The 22417-nt window shown below is 43.2% G+C and overlaps 1 protein-coding gene across 4 annotated transcripts in view; it reads left to right on the top strand.

Annotated features, from left to right (window-relative positions):
- The window catches only part of LOC117764416 (synaptotagmin-2-like), a 53351-nt gene that overhangs the window by 9587 nt on the left and 21347 nt on the right, over positions 1-22417 (top strand). For 3 of the 4 annotated variants that reach the window (XM_034590176.1, XM_034590174.1, XM_034590173.1), the window contains exon 3: positions 13998-14065. The gene's annotated coding sequence lies outside the window, so the exon portion shown is untranslated. Of the gene's footprint in view, positions 1-13997; positions 14066-20197; positions 20425-22417 lie in introns of those variants that run through there. The other variant, XM_034590175.1, reaches the window with a different exon arrangement.

Genomic DNA, 22417 nt, shown 5'->3' with positions numbered 1-22417 from the left:
AGTGGTTGTATAATATCCCAGAGCTCAGGAGGAGAATTAGGTAAACAAAAGGAGAGGGGTCATCAAGAAGCCACTGTATTAGCCTTGTGTCCTGCTCTTTGCTGGAGGGGACTGTGCACTAATTGGAAGCATTAGTGAATCATGACGGTCGGAGAGTCTAATTTTCTTCCCCATGTTACTTTAGTGAGTCGGCTACAGGAATTCTTTCCATTTTGCTCTATATGCATTACTGAAACAGCCGATACTGTTTTTAGACCTCGCTGTCACAGTGATTAATGAAATGCAGTTGGCCAAACAGGAAACACGCAAACCTTTGTGTAACTCTGGGATCCTTTGTCTGCCGTCATCTCTGAAAAGGCCAAAGCAGTGTTCACCCTTATTATCTGCTGTCACTGGTCTTCAGGAATTTTCTTTCTTCTACTTCTCTTATGCCTCACACTCATTGTACTGTATGTGTCCGTCATACCTGACTTTTCAACAGACAACACTGGACACACACACAACTGGAGCCAATGGTCTAAACATGGCAGTGTTCATGACAGGAAACCAGCACTTTGTTGAATAAATAATGTCTAAATTACACCAGAATATTGGTTTGCCTATTTATTGACCAATACTTACTATATGAACATCTTTTTACAAATGAGAGATGAAGGTGCTTGGGGTATTTCAGAAATAGTGTCATCAACAACAACATCAACAGTATCTACATGGTAAGGTGCTAACTAGCTTTTAAAAAACATTGCTGGATATTAAATATATTTATATAGAAGAATATCCAGGGATATATCTTACTCCCTAAAGCTTGTTATCGCCATCACCCCTCAAATCCAGTTGTGGTCGTGCTCTTATCTAAAACCTACAAACTCTTTTCTGATTTACTCAGCAAATTACAATGAAACATTAAACAGTTTGTATATCTCATATTTAATAGTCGTGGAGACAGAAACTAGTAAACAACACCATCCAGAAAGTACATGCATCATCATTTCCTTCACCAAATAACTAAATGCACCAAAGTAAGCTACACCAACCTATCCGCCCATTCCACAAAATGATTCTCTATGTGTTTCTGTGAGTCATCTGCAGATCCATATCTTTGCGGAGCCTCTGTGGCTTTTGAACTGACGGACCTGCAGCATTCTAGCCTGTATTTTTCCCTCATGGAGCCCTGTGAGTGTGCATCCCCACGTATTGTCTGCTGTTATGTAAACCTGACTGCTGTAGAGAGTCTGTCAATGCAGTGCCGGGTCCCATTTATCTAGGACATGGCTGGTTTGTGCCCCCTCATCGTGCATCAAAGGGGCTGTGAAAGCCCGTTTGATGTGTTCCCCCCCTCTCTCATAGACCTTCTCACAAAACTGTCCTTGACACATTCGGCAATAATTCAGTTCGATGTCCCGCCTGGAGAAGTAGACCGGCGGTGCAGGGGCAGAGGACTCACCCACTTCGACTGCATGGATCAGCTCCGGTTTGACCGTGTGTTCCAGCAAACACAACGGGCTCTGTAGGTGGGTGGGAATCATGAACTTGTCATGGCACCAGCGACTCTTACTGGTCAGTTAAGTGTAGTAGTAGGATCTACACACATTGCATCATGTGTCATGGAGGAGGCAACGACAGAGGTGTCGGGATTTTTAATCGGCCATTCCAAACTCGGGAGAAGAAGACGAGGAAATAAAGATTAACAAAACAACAAACCCCCATGATCCCACACTGCTTCACAATGTCATCAATAGGTCTTTTGTTATTGTTTTGATTGAGAGACCCCTAGAGGTCAAAGTTACATATTGTACGTTTAACGAAGCAGAAATGCATTTTCCAGTGATCATGGTATTGATAGTTGATTGATAGTTGATGAGTTCCATCGATAGCAATTGCGATCAATGGTTATTTTACATCTTCTCTAAAATCTATGCTGCCTGACATTAGTAATTTGATTTAATTGTTTTGATATTTATTTGTTCATATATGGGAGAATGTCAGAGTAGTATACTGACACAACCCTTGAAATATGAGTTGGAGAATGTTGTTATATATAAAATAAAAACTCTTACACACAAATTAGCACAACCAGAAAGGGTGCGACTTCTCAGCTGGGCTCTATCTCAGCTGACAAGCTTGTCTTCTGACGCCACGTCGGCCGGGTTTCCCCCCGGTGCATCAGCTCAGTGAGAAATGAGTTGGACTTATTGCTGATTGTGTTGCTCTCAGCCTGAAAGCAGAATGGACGTGCATGGTGCCATTACAGAGTGATTCATACATACATTGAAATTTAAATTTTTCTCCTTATCTCGTCGCCGGCACGCGGCTGAAAAAAGTTAGGGAATCTCTTTACAAACGTTCGCTTCGTTTTTGCAGCCTCACCATTTTCAGATTCAGAAGAAATTAATCCAAATTGGAAAGTTAAGCTTCAATAGAGGTTAAACAAACTGAGCGTTATGTGTTGGCGCACATTTTTAAACAGCTTGTGCTGCCTGTTAAGCTGCCACTGCTTGTGGGGGTTTTTACACCTTATGTTGGGGGCAATTAGTACATGCAAAACCGAGCCCCTGATTTCTGTAGCATTGCTCCGTTTCAGGGATTTTTTATTAAATTACAAATTAAAAATGCTGTTTGTTTTTTGGTTCCCTTTTGGATTTAGACACAGGATCAGACAGTCATGGAAAACACAGAGAAAACAACTCTGTGAGGTTAAAACCAAACATAGATGATATATCAATGCTGGGTTAAATGATGCAATGTGTTTGCAGTGGTGCTGCTGTGAGGTACAGTGCTGTTTTATATTGTTCTTATTGACAATGACATAAGTATTTGGTCTGAGCAACTGAATAATAACAAATTATCAGTTCAGTTTTAATAAAGAAGGGAATTGCAAGTCAATTAGATTCAAACAATTGGACACTTGTGCCGTGTGCACCCGTCACATCTTTGTTTAGTCATTTAAATTTGTATTTATAAGATGTATGATTCATATGAGGGTGGTTTTGCTTCAGGTAACGTTTCACTGCAGGGAGACAGTGTGGAGAAATGGAGCACTCACACAGTGACACTGGGAGATGTGAACACAACAACTAATTAGACTGGTCATTCTTTGACTGAGTGAATGACAAAACACCATATTGAGTGTGACGCACAGAATAACTGGTAATTAACAGCATAATGAGAATTCACAGTGACTTGGTTCCTGTCAAATATCTGCAGTGGGGGACAAAATGCAGTTTTCCTGTGGTGATTATATGTTTCTTGATTTTTACACACAATACAGTAAGTGGTGGTTTTCTGTTGGATCAAGGCAGCAGCTCTTACTTACTATAAAGACAGATAATCAAACCTACCAAACAAAAACATGAACCAAAAGAAGCTGAGTTTGATTTGAAATATTCAGTTTCTAACACATTATTTTCACTTCTGCTATAAAATGGTTGCCAGATGTTTCAATCAGATATCATTGGAGATTTCTATTGTTTATTTGTCCAGAAATAGTCAGTAACACTGTTAGTCTGCAAAAAGAATCCATGGCTTTATCAGCGACTAGTCAGATGTCAGACCTGCCTGCCCTTAGCCCTAAAAACGAAGGCGATGCATTATTGAGAGTCTGACAACGGGACATTTTGTCTCTGGTGGAAGTTCAGCTTTGAAAAGCCGACCAGGGTGAAGGAGCAAAAGACGAGAGTGAGAACCATCCCAACATCCCCCTCATGTGGAAGTTCAATTTTTAATGAGGACATTTTTTAAGACTCTTTTTCACAGTAGCATCCTTTAGCCCAGGTGAGGCTCACAAGATGGAGACAGAAATATCACACAGCTAGTGCGAGCTGCCGTGTGAGATTTCTGCACCTTGTGATATTTGTCTCTCACTTACGGTTCATAAAAATGTGACACGGGCTCATATGGACCGAAACACATTGAACCTGCACTTTGTTCTCCCTGATTCGCAATGGAAATCAACCCAGACTCAAGGATCAATGTTTCTCTGCACTCCCCTGCACACCGCAACTGACGCTGCTGACAAGCACCAGATGGTGTGCTATACAGTGATTTACTGCTGCATAGCCGGGGGTGCAGTACTTTTTGCGAGCTTCTCTCCTCCTGAATAATTCACACAATACTGTCAGTTGGCTGTGTAGGATTTCACATGTTGTCAATTGAGTGGAAAGATTTGGCGACTGTTATGCGTTTCTTCAAGGGTTCCTGGGTTTTAATTGTTGGGGCGTTATCGCACATCTGTCGGGTGCAGTCAGAGGTAGAGATGATTGTTGTTTTTATGGTAAAATCCTGATTTAATGCATTGTAGCAGTCGTACGGCTCCCTATAAACCTATGATTGTTTAGCTGCGATAAAAAGGAGAGACAAAGGAGGGATTTAACTTTTGGAGTGACATTGAAAATCACTTCAAAGTTGATATAATTGTCGACATGGTCATACCTCAGTTATCTGTCGTAGTGAAGACATCAGATGTGTTAGAGCTGTTGTTTTGTTCCTGGTTCTCAAGGAGCAGCTACACGATTGGGGCGCTGCAGTGGCTGCAGTTTCTGAAGTGACATTCAATAGCCCACCTTTTCAAATTGTTTTGCTTCCCTTGTTAGCTGTGCAATTTCATGGGCTCATACCAAAGACCCAGGGTAAAGAGTTTGGCTCTTTTGGAGAATTCATCAAGCGTTCGGTCCAAGAACAAAGGCAAAGCGCAGTAAAGTTTTCCGGCCAAGCCCCGACACTGTTTGTGTTTTCTAGCCAGCAGCTGGCTCTCACTTCCATGTGAGCTGGTTCCACTGCAGCAGCGGATTTACTTCATTTTGTGAAGCAAACCAAAGTCTAACTAGATTCAAGACTTAATTATCATTATGCAACACAAGATTGTACTAGAAAATTACAGATGGTATAAACGAATGAATATGTTGATCAGGTCGTCGACATTAAAATATGTTTGTGGTGGAGTGTGGAGGATGAATTCATTAGTTTCACAGCCACAGAAAAGAAACTGCTCTGAGGTCTGATGGTGCAGCAGCAGATTCGTCTGTGTCCTCTGCGCCGAGTTGTGTCAGAAAGCGTTTTTTCATCTTTTCCCAATTTATTTGGCATCAATTTGGTGATTCAGTCACTATAGAGTCAAAAATATAACGATGTTGAACACGCTTAACATTACGCCCACTAAATATCTGCATGTTAGCATTGTCATTGTGAATAAGTTAGCATGCTGATGTTAGTATTTAGCTGAATTCAGCCTCAGGGGGCCACGAGCATGACTGTAGACCTTGTCTCTTGTTCGTTGTTGCCTTGGGAACAAAACCTTCTTTATGAGGAGTTGTCGTTTATGGTAATGCAAGTAGTATTCCCTCTCACCAGGTGATACATCAGGTGATACACCTGGCAGGGCTGTAATTAAAATGTTGACCTGATAACAAGCTGTCCTGTGAAACCGGAGCTCAGCTGGGCTCACATCCTGTATATCTAGTAAACAACCTTCAGTGGGACTGGTTAAGAGGTCAACGGTCCATATATAGATTTACGTTGATATTGATTTAGCCGACCCTTGAGAAAATTATCTTTTAATTGTCTTATTCTGTTAACTGCTCGTGTTGCACTGAATGCTTCACCTGGTTTTAAACAATCAAGAAACCGTGTTATAAAGAGTTTTGGGGTTCAAATGAATCACTTTCACCTTGAAGATGAATTAAATATCAGGTCTATACACAACAAAGTGAAATAAGATGTTGGTATTGCACAAAAAATGTTTGACTATTTTCAAAAACTCAAATGTTATCTATGGTCACCCGATGGGTCCTTTAAGTTCACAGCAGCTTCTTGCCCCAAACTGATAAGTTCACAATTAACGCAGTGTTTCTAACAGCCATCGATTGGTCTTGTCTTCTCTTTACCTTCTTCCATTGATTGTGTGATGCCGCTCTCAGATTACGAGGCAATGTGAGGGCAAGTGATAATATGGTTCTGTCTGGGCTGCAGGAACCTCCCGAATGCACGTCCTCCCGTCTCTCTGAGGCTGTTTGTGAAAGTCAAACATTTCTTCAGAAATACTTCATAGATGCACACATTAATTCATAAAAAATGAGTATCAGCTCCTATACATTTGTTTTGAATAATTTAACAGAAGCTCATCTTTCAGCCGAGAGCATCTCTTTTGGTTTGATAACCACGAGACATCTGTGCAGCCTGAAAAAGGAGCATGCGCTCTTCAAAAGAGCAATATTGTGTAAACACCTCTGCAGAAAACAGCTGGGGACAAAATTATATCTGTGAGAAAACTCTGATGCTGCTATAATTAAGTTTGTGTGGACGTTGCTTTTAATAGAATAAATAATATAGGAGAAACACACCATTGAGAGTTCTCGTTTTAATCAGATGGGCGTGTTCAAGTGCATGTCTACCTTTCGCTCCTCTTCCCTGTGCTGCTATGTTTCAAAGGTCACTACCTAATTTAGTTTTTAATGAGTGCTTAATTGAAAGAAAACTCTCCGTCTGCTTTACAGATGATCTCAGTTAAATATCGCAATGTTCTTAGGTCAAATCTTCCTCAGCTCGAGACGGTGACTTCGTGAATACACCAGAGATGTGCCGAAAGGTAATGGCATTCATTTTAAGATGTAACACTACTTCCGGATAAGTCGTCAGAGGAGGGCGAGAACGTTATCAGCTGTCGGAGCAGCAGCATTCCTCACCCACGGAGGAGCTGCAGATTAAAGGGAGGCACCTTTAAAGGCTTTAAATGAGAGATCGTCGTGTCGTCATTAAGCACCATTAAAGCCCTAATATTTGCACTTAAATTCAGCATATCATCGCTCAGCTGTGTGCACAGGGAGTCGTTCCTTGTAGATGTATTGTTTGTTGTCACACAGGACAGATTGGTCTGTTTTTCATTGACTTTACTGTTTATTCTGTTTATTGGATGGTTTAAATGTTATTACAGTATAAAAGATATCATCTTTACAAAATAGCATCTGTTTTGTTGCTATAAGCAGCAACTGACACAGATTTAAGCACAACACCATGATTACAACATGACCAGTTTTACTGCATCGACTAATGACACAGTGGTTTTTAAGATTTGGGCCTGTAGCTGTAATGGAGTTACAGTTGCAGCTCATCTATCGTTTGTCCTGTGGCACCGTTGACGTCATTACTGGGAGCAAAAAGAAGAACATCCACGCTCCTCCGACGGGTTTATAACGTCTGCCGTTTCATAACAAAACTGCACTTTTAAATCTCTACCTTCTCGGAAGTAAGAATCATAAAACGTATCCGGATGTGTAACACGGAGATGAATTGTTGTGTTGGGTTTGAGCAGAAATGTGCCACTGATTGTTCCTCCAGCCACAGACAGACCTTGCTGGGTAATATGGTTTATTATGTTGAGAGGCCCTGTCCAAAAGAGAAAACGCTGCTTTCAGAGCACATTACCGAAACCTATTTGACATTTCTAAGAGTTTGTTGGTCCCCTGGGGAATTTGTTGTTCTCCCTGCACCACACTCCTCTCAGGGAGAATGTAATTCAGAGACACTGAGGTCTGAGGAGACTTTTGTGTCCGTCTATTCGCTTTTACATTCGTCCCCGCACACAGATTGTCCTCATCCATAATGGCCCACTAATCACCTGCATTAGGGAAATAACCTCAGACAACGCATCGTACAGTTACATGTGTCGACATATCTTTGAATTGTAACCAATGTTAATGCTCAAAAGAATAAAGTAAATTGATCCATTTCATCATTTCCTTAATGGTTTTAATCTCTCCTTCTGTCTAGTGTGGTTTGCAGTGTTATATTTCACTCACCGGGCAGGCGAGGAGGGAAGCAATTAATATGGAACGCTGCGCTGTTTCGTCTCCGCCGTTGACCATTTCTGCGCGACTCGATGATGAATTACCTCATTTCTGCACATAAACACAGGTCTCGTTTCCCAGTGCAGCAGGTAGCCGGCGAGAGTGGCCGCTCCGCACCAGGATTTATGGACAGTAGCTTTGTGAAATATGGCATTTGCCTCCAATAAGTGAGCAAAGATCATCGTTTTCCCCCAAAAAGCTGTGAAGAAAAACATTGTGCAAAAAACCAAATCTTTCTTGCTGGTGTTTATGCTGTGTCGTGAGGCTGATGGGCCAATACGTCTTAACTGCTGCCAAGCAGGACATTGAACCCTGCTGGACTTCCATTATAAGAGTGGATTTACCAGCTAGTGAGAGAGAATGATTCTCTGCAGAGGAAACGATTTTGCTTTGCTTGAGATCATCTGTGTGTGTGTGTGTGTGTGTGTGTGTGTGTGTGTGTGTGTGTGTGTGTGTGTGTGTGTGTGTGTGTGTGTGTGTGTGTGTGTGTGTGTGTGTGTATATGGTGTTCACCTGAACTATGAAGTCGTACAGTCCTCCCTTAAAATCCTCTGGGAAACACTGTGCCACTGACGTCAGGTTTCTGTTGGTCAAAAGCACATTCAATGCCCCAACAATGGACCTCATTATAAGACCAATACGCCCATGGGAGCTTGTATGAGAGTGCATTTGCTGTTCAAACAATGTGGCCTCTGGACGAGAAAATGATGACTGCATCAGTGTGAAACTGGGAAAGACACTTGCTTCATGGTTGGTACCAGGAAACAGGTTTTTAATGTTGTTGTTAGTAGCTAACTCTAAAAACTGAAGTATTCATGGCTTTTCTGAGTTGTTCAAATGAAAGCTAATCACACCTAGCACGTCTGCTAACGCCCTGTCATGACAAACACTCTCCACCCATTTATCCTGCATAATGTAATGTGTTCTTCCTTGAGTCATGCCCAACCCCTCCAGAAGATTTCAGGATAAGGCAATAAGAAAGTAGTTAAATATCCGTTTCTCACTAATTCCTAGAATAATAAAGTATTCATGGAATCACCGTACACGACTGGTGACTTCCAGTTTGTTCCAGAATCAAATGATGCTGTTTGATGGGCAACGACGACTGTTCCTCTCTCTGTATCGGAGCAGGGCCAAAATGTCATCGGTTGCCTGGTTCTGCTGACTGTAAAAGACTCCCGCAGTCAGCAATCTGTCATGTAAGCAACTACCCATCATGCTCTTCTCCTCTCACACTCTGAGAAGCTGTGTGGAATAATAGTAAAAGCCCATGGCGTTCTGCACCTCCATTTTTTAACTCAGACAAATGGTGTGATGCGCTCACTGAAGAAAACTTTGCACACAGACTCATCTGAATGTCATTTGAAGGACATAAATATGTTCTCATTCATATGCTATGAAATATGCGGGTCGTCCACAAATTGGAAGATCTGTGGTTCAATCCCCAGCTCCTATGGAAATATGAAGTCCTTGAACCCCAAACTGTGCCGTGTGTGTGCGTACGGGCGTGCGAACTCAATGAATGTGTGCGAAGGGCAGAACTGTACTGTGAGGCACTTTGTTAAGCCCTCACCTACCTGAGCACTGAGATATTACACATAGCTGAGCTTTGAGAGGAGCCTCTTTATAAATCTCTAAATCTACCTCGCTGTGTTATGACCCAGCTTGTTGGGGGAAAGAGAAGTAACATAAAATCAGCTTGTTTAGTTTGCTCATATAAATAACATTTATTCACAAGCTTTCACAGCGTTTTATGACGTTGAAGTCACCCCCCCGCCTGTCAAACCCTCTTTATGCAGCCATCTCAGATCAATCAGGCTTTTGTGGGTGTGTGCATGCATGCATTCGTTCATCTGTGGGTGTGTTTGTGTAGAACGTGTGAGTTGTGTGTCGTCAGTTCTTTAGCGTGTTCGCCTTCCTTCTGGCTCCACGTTAAACCCCTGCATTGCAGCACTGCCAGTGGGATTTCAGCAGGCACGGCCCTTTTTTTTTTCTTCCTCTAACCCTCCATCCTCACAATAGAGGGATTAAATTTGGGCCAGATTCCTCCTGCGTGGAAAGCTCCTCGCTCACACATGCACATCTTCCAGTGTTCATACGCCACGCTCCAGAGAGCGGAGGGCAGCTGAGAGCTCCCAAAAGTCTCCTGTAGGCTCCCTCTGCCCCACACGAATCCCCCCCTCCCTGTCTGAGTGGGAGCAACAGTCGTGGAGAGCCACGTGTCTTGGAGACAGACACAGACAGAGAACGAGAGAGAGAGGAGGAGAGGAAGAGAAAACATGGAATCCTCTGGGGTTTTGCCAATTCAACTGCTGTCTGAGAAGCTGCACAGTAATTTTGTTAAAGAATGAAATGACTGTAGTTTGGTGCCGAGTGACTTTTGTGTGGACTACACGTTGCCCTTCATCAAACAGAGATCGTTGGGGGAATAAGAGGCAACACAAATCAGAGAATGGTCTTTCTCCCGGACAGCAGTGTGATTTTCTTTCGAAACAGTTCGGGAACATTAGAGGAAAGCTTCACTTCAAGTCTCTCGTCGAATCAATGAGACAAACTCACAGTCAAGTAGAGAGTCAATAAAAACAGACGGATGGAACAGTGCTGCAGAATTTTCATTTCACTTAAAATGCTGGAAAACACGTTAGATGGATTTTGTAAGGTAGCTGATGCCGGCTTGAAACAGGCCCATCAATGACTGAACATGTACGTGTTAGATCGATGCTGGACGTGTCTGACACACAGTGCTGCCGAGATTTTGTTGCTCAGGACACAACCAAAGGTCGAGTAAGGTCACCAGAGCATTGTCTGTCGTGGCCGATTCAGTAGGGAGGGCATTGTCTATGGTGAGACATGCTAATGCGCTGTGCTAGCTGAATATAACTGTTCACCGCCATAATCAACCTCTCCACCATTTTGATGGATCTGTGCCCATTACGCTCTCTTGGCTCCCACACATTTAGGGTTCAGGCCTGTGATGCTGGTTAACTGTTGCAGTGTTTTTATAGGATTTCTGTAGTGTAACTAAAACCTTATTACCCCAGGTTGTGTTTTTGTTTGTTCGTTAACTAGATTACGTAAAAACTACTGGACGTATAACCACAAAACCTGGTGGAAGGATGAGATATGGGTCCGGAAATAACCCAATAAATTTTGGTTTAAATCTGGATCAGGGGGTTGAAACTTTCTTCACTTTCTTTAACATTACGAAAACATTGCGTTTTTCAACTTCATGGATCTCAATGAAAAAACCTGTTCAGGGGACTAATATTTCCGAGTGTGTGCATTTTGTTGCCGATCCAAATAAAACCCAGGATTTAATGAATGTCAATGTGGTTTCGTAAGAGGCCGGTTTGCCTCGGCAGCAGAATGAGCTCTGCTTAGTGACATTCTTGTTTAATATTGCCTTTACTGTGAAAAATATTCGAAATGTGAAAAGAATTCTTCCACCTGCAGTAACACCTTCAACCTGACCTTAGGTGATTTCAGCTCATCAGTGTTCATTTTGATTTGACTCCACCGGCAGCACGGTTCACCGATGCTGACTTGTAATGGAAATCAAAGAACAGAGTCTTCATTAAATCCTCTTTCATTTTTTCCTTGTGCACTGTTTGGTCCCTCGGGGACATAAATAGGTGTGAGAAAGATCCAATTATGTTCCCCAAGAGGCAATTCCCCTTTAACGTGATTGTATCTGAGAATCTGCAAATCAGGGCCTGTCGCCGCTGTCAGCTCGCCCATTTATGATCTTTGAAGATTTTTCTTTTGGATTGAGATTTGACCTTGTGTTTGTCCTCATGGAATAACATTTAGTTCTGCTTTGAGATTATGTGAGCAGACACGATCTTTCCCATTAGGGTTTGAGGTCGCACATCAGGGTTGATTGAGTGTGTTTCTTTCCCGTCCTTGTCGTTTGACCTTTTCTATCTGAAACAAAGAAATGCACACTGTGGGGAGCGCTGCATCGTGAAGCAGTGCTGGAGCTCCTCTCCTCCCTGTCACCGCGACCCCTCAGCTCGCTGCAAACAACTCACTTTGACACTTTCATGGTGTCTCTATGAGGACTGCAGGTATTTCACTGTGCAGGGACAGACAGGGTTCCTCAGTCTATTCTCCTCGGTGAACCATGAAATTATTCTGCGGTGTGGAGATTTTTCCTCTGCCATTGTGTTGTCTAGAAATATAGACAATGATTCCTCAAAGTGCTTTAACGATGTTTGTTCTTGGCATAAATGTTACGGTGCCAGCAAGCTGCATTGACCCTGGGGTGTTACTGATTTAAAAAAGCTATAGAAACGGAAAATCAACTCAAGAAAGGCTGTTCTGGTGACGGCAGATTTAAATTGTGACAATTGTATTCCTTCACTGAAGTGCAGAAATTGAAGTTGGTTATCTCTCCCTGTGGATGTCGCTCATGATACAATTACAATAAAGCAATTAAGTCCAGTGAGTCATGAAATTGATTGTTTTGCCAAAATAGGAGGAGGAAATTAGGCCACACATAGAATATTCTCAAAGGTCCGTCGGAGAGCATGGATTGAATTTGACTGATCGTAAAAAGTCCTTTAATTCAGTCATCGGCAGATTGTTCCTGGAAATGTTTTACGTTGGTAGGAAGTGACGGAGATCTGATCGTTGTACCTTAAAGGAACAGGTTGACATTTGGGGAAACAGTGTTGGATGAGAAGACTCTGATGTCTTTACTCTAAATATCAATCCACAGCAAAGCAGACTGTTACTTTAGTTTAGCACAAAGATTGGAAGCACACAGGGAATCGATCCTAGCTCTGCCCAGAAGTAAAAAAAACCACATCAGGAGATTTTGCTGAACTTTCTTACTTCTACACATCTGACCAATTACTCAGCCGCCCCTTAGTTTTGACGTCGGAAAGGTAAAGGAGGAAGGAGGAATTGTGATATTGATTTAAAGTCATACAGCCCAGCACTAATATATATCATAGCTAAGCCTGACTGGTTTGGTTTTCTTATAAATTAGTAAGTAAAGTAGAAGGACACCCAGTTCCATTCTGCTTAAATTCAATCAAGCTGCACCAAATTGAGCACACTCGCAGATATCAGTTTTCTAAATGTGCCAGATTTTTTTCAATCGAGATGAAATATTCCCTGGAAAAACTGTGAAAATGAAAATAAAGTGTCCTATCTTGCAATGTTAAGGAAAGTGATGAAAAACTAGTTCTTTCTTGGCCCATGTCCCATCTTTCCAACAAGTTTCGTGAAGATCTGCTCGATAGTTTTGATGTAATTCTGCAGGAAACTCAAGCAAACCAGCCGACAGGGGTGAAAACATAACCTCCTTGCTAATGAAAGGACTTTTATAAATCTTTATTGTGGTGATTTTGTTGTTCTGAAATTCTGTGTTGCTGTTAATTAGTTTTTCTTTCCCATCGGTGAAAACTTCTCTCAATATACTAAATTATTTACAAATGGCTCATAAATTAATCTTTAGAACTCAAAGCTCACTTGACTCTGGTTTCTTTTCCGCGGTGGTTTAGAAATCTGTCTCAGGTATTGAATATTGATTCACACCTATTTTCCCAAGCGACACTCATGAGGCTGCCACTCGGGTAGTGACAATGATTAATTCAATAACTGGTGAGGCCATCGTGTGCACTGGATGGCTGCCAGCCATAATTCATTCATCCTGCAGCCTTGCGGATCAAAGCAGTTGGCTTCAGGCATATATCAGCTTGTTATTGTGAGAGGGAGACAGCTATCAATATTCCTCCGCCTGGCTAGAAAAGATTTTCACTGTAACACAGATCTTAATTGTACAAAGTTTCCTTTTTGTTTTTATCCACGTTTTAATAGTTTTAATTCGGGGAAATGCTAATCACACGAGATGTTTGTGGAGTTTGATTTTAAAGCCGTGGATTATCTTTGAATGAAACGCACGCACCAGTTTAACAACTTTCAAATCAAACGCTCTTTAACATAATCGAATCAGATTGAGCTTCAGTCAAAGTTTGAAATCAGCTTTAAATTTTATCAATTTTCCATCTTGGTTTTTTTAATTGAAGCAGTGATGAAGATACACAACTCCAAGAGATTAAGATACAGATGAGTGAAAGAGTGAAAGAGTGAAAGAGTGAAAGAGTGAAAAGGCCTCTCTGAGTTCACGTTATGTCCCTTTCTCTCCTTCAGGATTACAGACTGACGACGTTCTCACTGTGATTGCCTCCAGCCACTGTTCAAGGATCGAGAGTTTGGCTGTAAGTATGTTTTCGAGGCTCTGAGCCGTAACTGTGAACTTAAAGGCTGCGAGACAGAGAGAGAGAGAGAGGGAGGAGGAGGAGGAGGAGGAGGAGGAGGAGGGGGATATTCTTCACTTCATCAGAGCGGTCCAGCGTCATCGCAGCGACCTTCCTTTTTAGAAGGAGACAGATCACTGCACAATGTTACATGCCTCCGTCCTCTGCTGCTCCCCTCTCAGAAACATCACCCAGTCCTCGTCGTTTCAGGAATCCGGCTCGCCTCGGCTCCCTCACTGTCCACTGATGGCACGGCACAGATGGCACACTGTCCATGGCTGGATGCTCTCTCAGACCGTCCCATAATCTTTCTGATGAGCTGCAGGCTAAAGACACTTAATTGACCTGAAAGGAAAAGCCGATACGTTCATTCTTAAAGATTTGATTTGTTATTTACTGCTCGTCAAATTATTTCAGAGCACGTGATGAAATGAAAACCAGTGCAGCAGTACAGTAGAAGCAAACAGATCTGGGCACTTGTGTAATCACATGTTTTGGACTCCACTAGATGTCAGCATGAAGCATAGTGCGCTGGGTTTTCCCCGCTCCCCCCATCTGTTCTTAGAAAAGCTTTGCATGTGCCAGGGAGGAGGGAGCCCACTGCAGTGTGTAGGGAGCAGGGAAGGCGTGGTGAAGACGAAGGTGCAGCCCACTGTGAGCAAGCATGATTTACTGTACGATCGGCTCTTTGTGCGCCGGTCTCCCGCCTGCCCCTCCACACTCCAGCACTCAGCTGATTAATCAGAGTCATTTCCATGAGTGATGGAAGCTTCAGTACCTTGAGGGGGGGTGGGGGGGTGGGGGGGGGGGGTGGAGAAAGCTAATAAACCCCAGCGGACAACAGCCACGCCTGGGAAGGACGGTTACTGGCTGCTGCTTTCTGTACCGGCTCTACTCATACGGCCATCTGCCATTATTCAGCCCTCCCTGCCCTGTGTCAGCCCTCACTGTTATTAACATTGATCAGCTCAATACATACTGAATGGAAATTCAAACCCCAGGGACGAGTGGTGCACGATTAGTCGTTGGAATATGCAGCGCTGTCGGAGGTTGAAGCTTTTACTAAATGTAAAGTGATTTACATATATAAACTATATACGCATATATAGAAAAAAGCAGCAGAATAAATGAAGGTTCAGGCTCATATCTACGGATGAAGAAGACAGAAAATAGTCCATAAAAGAGTCTGGCCCATCGAGATGATAAATAAGAACTATAAAACAAAGATGTTCTTATTGGACCTTTTTAAATCAACATGAACAGATTTTCAGGTTTGAGAAACTCCCTGTAAACGGACTTATTATTGTTATTATTAGTTCATATTGCAAACATGTCAGCCAATCTTATGTATATGTATTTTTGTCCACCCGGCCTGATATTCACTCTCCTTCCAGCTCTGTCCTGATCTCTTCCCCTCTGTGTTCGCTGGCTGACTGCTAACATCGTCTGTCCTCTGTCTGCTGCTGGGTAGATAGAGTACAGTGGGATTTAAGGGTTTTTAGAACTTTATTTTCCTGAACACGGCAGAACGGGACACTAGAAGTGGTGAGAGGGAAAGAAAACAGTAGAAAAATGTCTTGAGGAAACATGGAATCTAGCGATAAGTTCATTATTATGCGTAACACCTTTCACCAACTGATACTTTGATGCACAATATGAAAACATCTACTTATATCTGCTCAATTGTTTGTTACTGGAAAAAGTTTGAGTGCAGTTAGATATAGAGTTGATGGTCATGAGAGAAGGATTTTTTTATTATTATTTAGATAATTTGACACAACACTCTATTCTGAGTTAAACTTGCGTACTTAAAAATGATAAACAATTAAATAAATAAATATTGAGAAATGTATTTACACACAATAGTTTTTTAGAATTATTTTCACGATTCATTATCTTATTTTCTTGCTTGATTAATGAATTGTTCTACAAAACATGAAAATGAATCTTAGAACCGAAGCTCTTCCAACAAACCATATTCCAATTATTCTACAATTTATTGAAAACCAATTCTGACACAAGGGAACCATCAAATGTTATCATATGGGACCATTCGCCAATCAAATTCTCATATAATTTATTTGACTTAAATTTGTATAAACCATATAGATAGATTCTTTAAAAATGTGGCCTTCCTCCATGTTAAAATGATTAATTTTAGATTTGCTTCTCGTGAGGCTAACTGAACTTTTAACTACAAATTTGCCGCTGACTCTAAATTGGAATTTTCACCGGCCGCATCTTTTCAATCTTCGGTTGCAGCAACACAATTTGAAGCAGATTGCAGCAGTTGGGAGTCACGGTCGCAGCAGAGAGGTTTTCCCTCTCACTCCGACACAAAATGAGACAACAAACCCAAAGTCCTGCACTGCTGCACATCCTCACATCTGCAGCAGCACGTTGGACAGATATAGACCCAGATCTAATCCCTCGGCACTGTGCGTTTGCCACACGTTCGTGACGGCAGCAGCCACTGGAGAGATGTGTGGAGCAGCAGCCATGCTTTACATGCTTCATGTTTGAGGCCATCGCAGGAATCTCTTGATTAGAAAAAATAAACACTAGATGCTGTTTTATGTTTGTGCACACGTCTTGTATCTTTCGTCTGTTTGTGTGTACGTTTTCTGAACTGCAGTGTGTATTTTTTCTCTTCGTCATCCCTCCTACTCTCCTCTTTATCCTCTCTTCCTGCTGAGGTTCTGCTGAACATCACTACTGTCTCAGAAGTCGTCGCTGTTAACGGCGGCTATGTCACTTTAATCATTGCAAAGAGGAACACATGGCGGCGCATGTGATTTTAGCAGAAGAAGCTGTGTAAGGGAATGCATTCTAATGGCTTCCTGTAGTCATTGACTGAGCGGCTTTAATACGCGGCTGTGAGCTCCATGCAGTTTGTTTCCACGACACACCCGCCTTATTAAATATGTATTCTAAGATGCTCTGAATCTCTCCCGAGACTTGGCCTGTTTAGTTCAAAGTGAGGTCTGATGGAGTTTATTCTTTCCTTACTTCTTACTCAATGAATTTACGCCGATGATAACTTGATGAAGAGTGTGTTTGTGTGTGTGTGTGTGTGCAGCATCAGTCAGCAGTGCGTACATCAAGGGCCTTCACACCGCGGCTCACGTCTCACGGGACGGGCGCTACTGTTGCTCAACATGGGTTTACCCAGCATGCCATGAATCTTGGTTGGATCAATATCCTGTTCCCATGCAGGCAGTGAATCAGTTCCTGTGTCTCAGGGCACTGGGCTGTAAGATATCTCTCACACTGTGGAGCCGGGTGCACACAGGAACACAGGGTAGACTATCTCCCATAGATTCAATAGAGAGGCCTAAATGTCATAACACGTCGATGAAGGGGGAATTGAAAAACATGCGGTGTATGTAGGTTAAACTGCAGTGGAGGGCTGCCATTTTATTTTCACCCTACACAAAAAAACAACAACATGGAGGCAGCTGCAGGAAGCGGCTTTGATGATGTTCAAGGTGATGTTCTGTATTTTCTCTGAATGTCAACGAATCCTGTGAAAAGACAGAATCCAACAATGAATGGATCCTGATAAAAACCAAAGCCTTTGCTGAGCTTGTTCCTCTGTGTCACACGTCAGTGAGCTACACCGGTGCACCTTCTGTTACATGTTCTTCTTTGGGATGAACGTGGAAACTGCAGTTTTATTCAAATGTATATTTTTCAATCCCACACGCATTGTCCTGCAGCTGACAATACTCAACCTGCACCCACCCCAACAAAAATGCTATTTCCTCCTTCCTCCCTCCCTTAAATTATATTTTTTATTATCTACAATCTACATAACTCCCAGTTTTAATTAAACTACTTTGCCGTTTTAAAGCCCCTACAAGGAGTTTTTTAACTGGTTATGAAACAGTCTCATTTTAATAATACTGCCTCTTTATGACCTACAACAGAAAATGAGACAATCAGGGAGGTAATTGGCTTTTTCTATTAACTACTGTCAATATCTGTGATCAGATCGGATTACCTGCGAAGTCAGACCCCAACGATTTACGCCAGTCAGGCCGGAAAAGCATATGTTTACCTTCCTGCCGGCATGGGGTTCAGTTTCAACAATTCTTTAATCCCCTGGAGATCTTACGTAGCCCAGAGACCACCGGCATGACCATCCCAAACAAAATAGGCGGCGGAGGGAGAGGAAACAGAAGCGGGGGAAGCGAGCCGGGCTACGCGCCATCGGCTAAAGGCTAACCCGTACAGACCAGAGCTCCAGAGTCTGTTCCTCGCCAACGCCAGGACTCTTACAAACAAGATGGATGAGGTCAGAATGAGAATTACACCTCATCATCACAGAGGGGGTCCACAGTCTCAAACTATGGAAACACTGTGTTTGGGGAAGTCTTGATGTCGTGAGATGGATCAACACAGTGTCTGTCTTTTCATGAGATTTGTTAGATTACAAGAAAATCCAGAAGAACACCATACATCATTTAACTGCCCTGCAAACCCCAGGTGAAGATAAAAGTAGATGTACGATGCCGTGCTTGTGTCATTTCTCTTCATGTGAGTGTTACTGCCCCTCGCTGTGATTATGGAATCCCTTCTAATTCAAAAGCAGCGTCAGCATGACTCTCAGGACCTTGTGCTGAGAAATGTTTTTAGGCAAAGATGGGGGAACAAATTAAATTCCTCCCCTCACTTGTATGTTTAGAAATGACCCCCCCGGCTCACTCTCTCTCTCTCTCTCTCTCTCTCTCTCTCTCTCTCTCTCTCTCTCTCTCTCCCTCCCTCTCCCCATCTCCCCTTCTCACTCTCCATCTTTACTGATTGAGACTTTATTGATTTCTGGTTCAAGAGCTCATTGCTGGCCAATAAGGAGAGTGATTCACTTAGGGGGACGATGATAATTCTCCGTGACACGCTGTCTTACCCGCAGGGCTCCAAGCTGTCTGGTTCAGCGTTGGTGTAAAAACGAAAGAGTGTGTCACCTAATGTCATTAACCAGGCAGATTTACACCGTAATATGCAATAAGGGGGGGAAACAGCAGTGTGAGCCAAGGGGTCCTAGGCCATTGCTGACCATTTAGGAGTATTTAGTATGATTTTTATATTCTGTTAAGCATCTTTGATGATTTTTAATCATAGGATCATACTCAAAACCCTTTTTATTAAAGGGATAGTTGACCCAAAAATGAAAATTGACTCATTATCTACTCACCACTATGCCGATGGAGGTGGTGGGTGAAGTGTTTGACTCAACAAAACACTTTTGGAGTTTCAGGGGTAAACAGCATTGCAACCAAATCCAATACAACACCAATGGAGCACTATGGAGGTATTTTCAGTCAATTTTTTCTGTTATTCCTTTTTTTCGTTTGAACAATCGCTCACCATTTACGTCAATTGATGTTTTTCATTCTTGGGTGAACTATCCCTTTAAGCTCTAGGAGCTCATATACAGCAGTGTGTAAAACCCTATACACATACTGTATATGCACCATATAATATGCAAATAATTGCGTCGTTCCTCAGAGTATTATAATCTTCCTTGATGACAGTGGCAGTGATGCGAGTGCAAAGACGTAATTCAGATAAAGGGGATGGAGAGAGAGAGTCAGCAGCAGGCTCCATGCTGCGGTAAGCACACATGCTCCCTCTTGTGCTCGTCCTATTATCTCGAGGTCTCATCTACAATGTGTCATTTTTTTTTTTTCTTCTTCTCACTTATTTACATCCACTCTGCAGCCTTGTGAGCTGAGGAACAAACCCGAGCTGTGCGGAGTCCCCGGGCGGCAGCGCTGCGAGAGGGAGGGTGTGGGTGCCGGTCGCACACAAGAGCATATGGATGCTTTTGGGTTGCCCTCGTGTGTTTGACCGGGGCACAGATTGCTGCATACGGCGCCTTGTGAGCAGCATCGCAAATCAGCCGGGGCCGAGCGGTCGAGCGCCGGAGTGCAGGACGGAAGATGGAAGAGAGAGCGAAGGGGAAGGGAGAGGGGGATGGAAAGGAGGGGAGGGGGATCCTTTCAGTGGAAGGGACAGAAATAGTGGAGACAGGGAGAGGAGGAGGGGATTGAGAGAGAAAAAGAGGTGGGGGTAGTCACAGAGAGAACGAGAGAGCGTGTGTGTACGTGTGTGTGTGTGTGTGTGTGTGTGTGTGTGTGTGTGGGAGATCAAGTAGTGCTGCAGTGGAAACAGTGTGAAGAGGACTGCAGCTCCTGGTGCTGATGGGAGAGCGGTTGAGGGACGTTATTCAGGCAGTGTAACCTTAACCCTAAAGTGCCTCTTTGGTGAATGGGTTAGGCTGTTGTGGACAACAGGATTACGGATTTACAGAAGTACCGGTAAGGGTGTGTTTCAACTCTGCTCTCAGCAATCGCTTCAGCACTTCCTTTACAAGGACTTCAGAATACAGTTGTCTTTTTTTAAATGCTGCATCTGGCTTGTTGTTGGTGTTACCTGAATGTACGTGTCGGTGCTGTGTAAATGTGAGTTTTCTCTGTGCATGTGCTCCGAACTTTACTAATTCGCAAGCTTCGCAAAAAAGGAAATACCGAGCATCCTCTGGGTCCTGATCTGCCCTGGCGTCCAGCTGAGGACCTCGTCTTCTCGCGGTGTGTGTGCAATCTATTACGCTCCCACATCAGGGAGGGTTGGGTGGCTTTTTAGCAAGGGGGACTGCAGCCCTGTATCTAGATTATTCTCATTGATCATGCCTCATTTAGCTTGCCTGGTGGGTGTAGTACATCTTTCTTTCCTGGAGAGTGTCCAGAAGGCTGCCTCGCTGACAGATGCTCTGCTTACCCCTTTAGCTACAGCAACATCTCTCACAACCTCATGTGAGCGCGGGGGGAAACGGCCATGTGGAGACGAAGGAATGACACCGAGGCACTTCAGCTCTACTGTATTATATCGCACGATGTAAAAACAGACACAAGGCACGGTGCAGTTTATCCTTAGAGACCAAACAGGCAGCCAGGAGAGGAGGCTGACAGTAGTGCTGAGGAGTGGAGAGAGTAGAGGGGTGGGGGGTTTGTAAAGTGCTGCAGGATGCTCTTTTTTTCCCCGTGCTGCCTCTCATGGGACATATAGCACAGGCAGCACTGAGGTAACACTACCAAGGACAAACCCTATCCTGGGCTGCTTGTACCTATTACTGCCTAATGCTGACTGCTGCAGTCCTGCATCAGGCCTGTCAACTGACTTTTCACGAAACGAGATTTAATTCCAATTCATTAGAACAAACTAACTATAAATAGCAGCGCCATTATTTCTGAAGTGCTTCGTAGAGATGTGAGAATTTTAACCCCCTGATTCTGAAACGATTCAGTACATTATGCACAAAGAGATTTGTTTGCTTCTCCTGTCTTTATGCAGCTTTGTGTCCTGAAGTCACATCTTGAAATATAAACCAGGTTTCTTCTTTCCCCAGAGCCTCAGTCTCGGTGCTGTTGTAATTATCAGAGGCAGTCGATGGCTCGTATTGGGAGAGGTAATGTGATCGCTCAGGTTTTAGATGTGTAGTAAACAGTGTGGAGGATGTGAGGGATCATCTGAGCTGTATATAAGCCGGGTGTATACTGTAGCAGCATGCATGTTTACTTTTCCAACATCCAGTGAGTGCAGGAGACTTATTTGATACTGAGCATGCTCTGAAGCTCCTTTTTTGTCGGCTTCTAAAACATTCAGACAGGCTCATTAAGTCTGTACCTCAGGCTGCCACTCCCAGTGGCTCTCACACTGAGAAATACTCTCCTGGTTTCTCATATTTAACCAGAAAAATGAGAGGAAGCTTTGAAGTTCGCCAATCTCATTTCTCTTTTTTCTTTTCGGCTCCCTGTAGGAGGGCGGCGGGTGCCCGGATGCGGGAGCTGCTCAAATATGAAGAGACAGAAAAGAGGCTTATTCTAAGTGCCTTGTAGAGTGGGTGTGCCCTTATGTACCGATATCACCCTTGTTTTCCTACCTCCTGCTGCTTCATCAGCTTGAAACATTTCCTCTCATCTAAAATTAGAAAGTATTCCACCAGCAGAAGTCTGCTCAAATGCACTGGATCCTGAGGATGAGTCAGTGATTTTCCCTCTGATACATTAGAACAACTGTCATTGTGATTGCTTGTCAGCTCCTCGCTGCAGGTGAGAGCCACTCACGGCTGCAGCCCATGTGACGGCGTGTTGTTGGCAGATGATGGCAGAGAGCTCAAGTGTTAAACGGTCAGACGCCGTCACCCTCAGCATCCTGCTGTGCTGATTGGGCATTTTCTCCACTCTGAATTCTGTAGAGGGAGAAATTCGTGCCAGGTTTTTTTTGTTGTGAGATTTTAAGCAGATTTTCTCT

The sequence above is a fragment of the Hippoglossus hippoglossus genome, chromosome 7, assembly GCF_009819705.1.
Source record: "Hippoglossus hippoglossus isolate fHipHip1 chromosome 7, fHipHip1.pri, whole genome shotgun sequence".
Lineage (NCBI taxonomy): Eukaryota > Metazoa > Chordata > Actinopteri > Pleuronectiformes > Pleuronectidae > Hippoglossus > Hippoglossus hippoglossus.
Note: the sequence above shows the minus strand (reverse complement) of the source record. Positions and strands in the feature narration are given on the sequence as shown.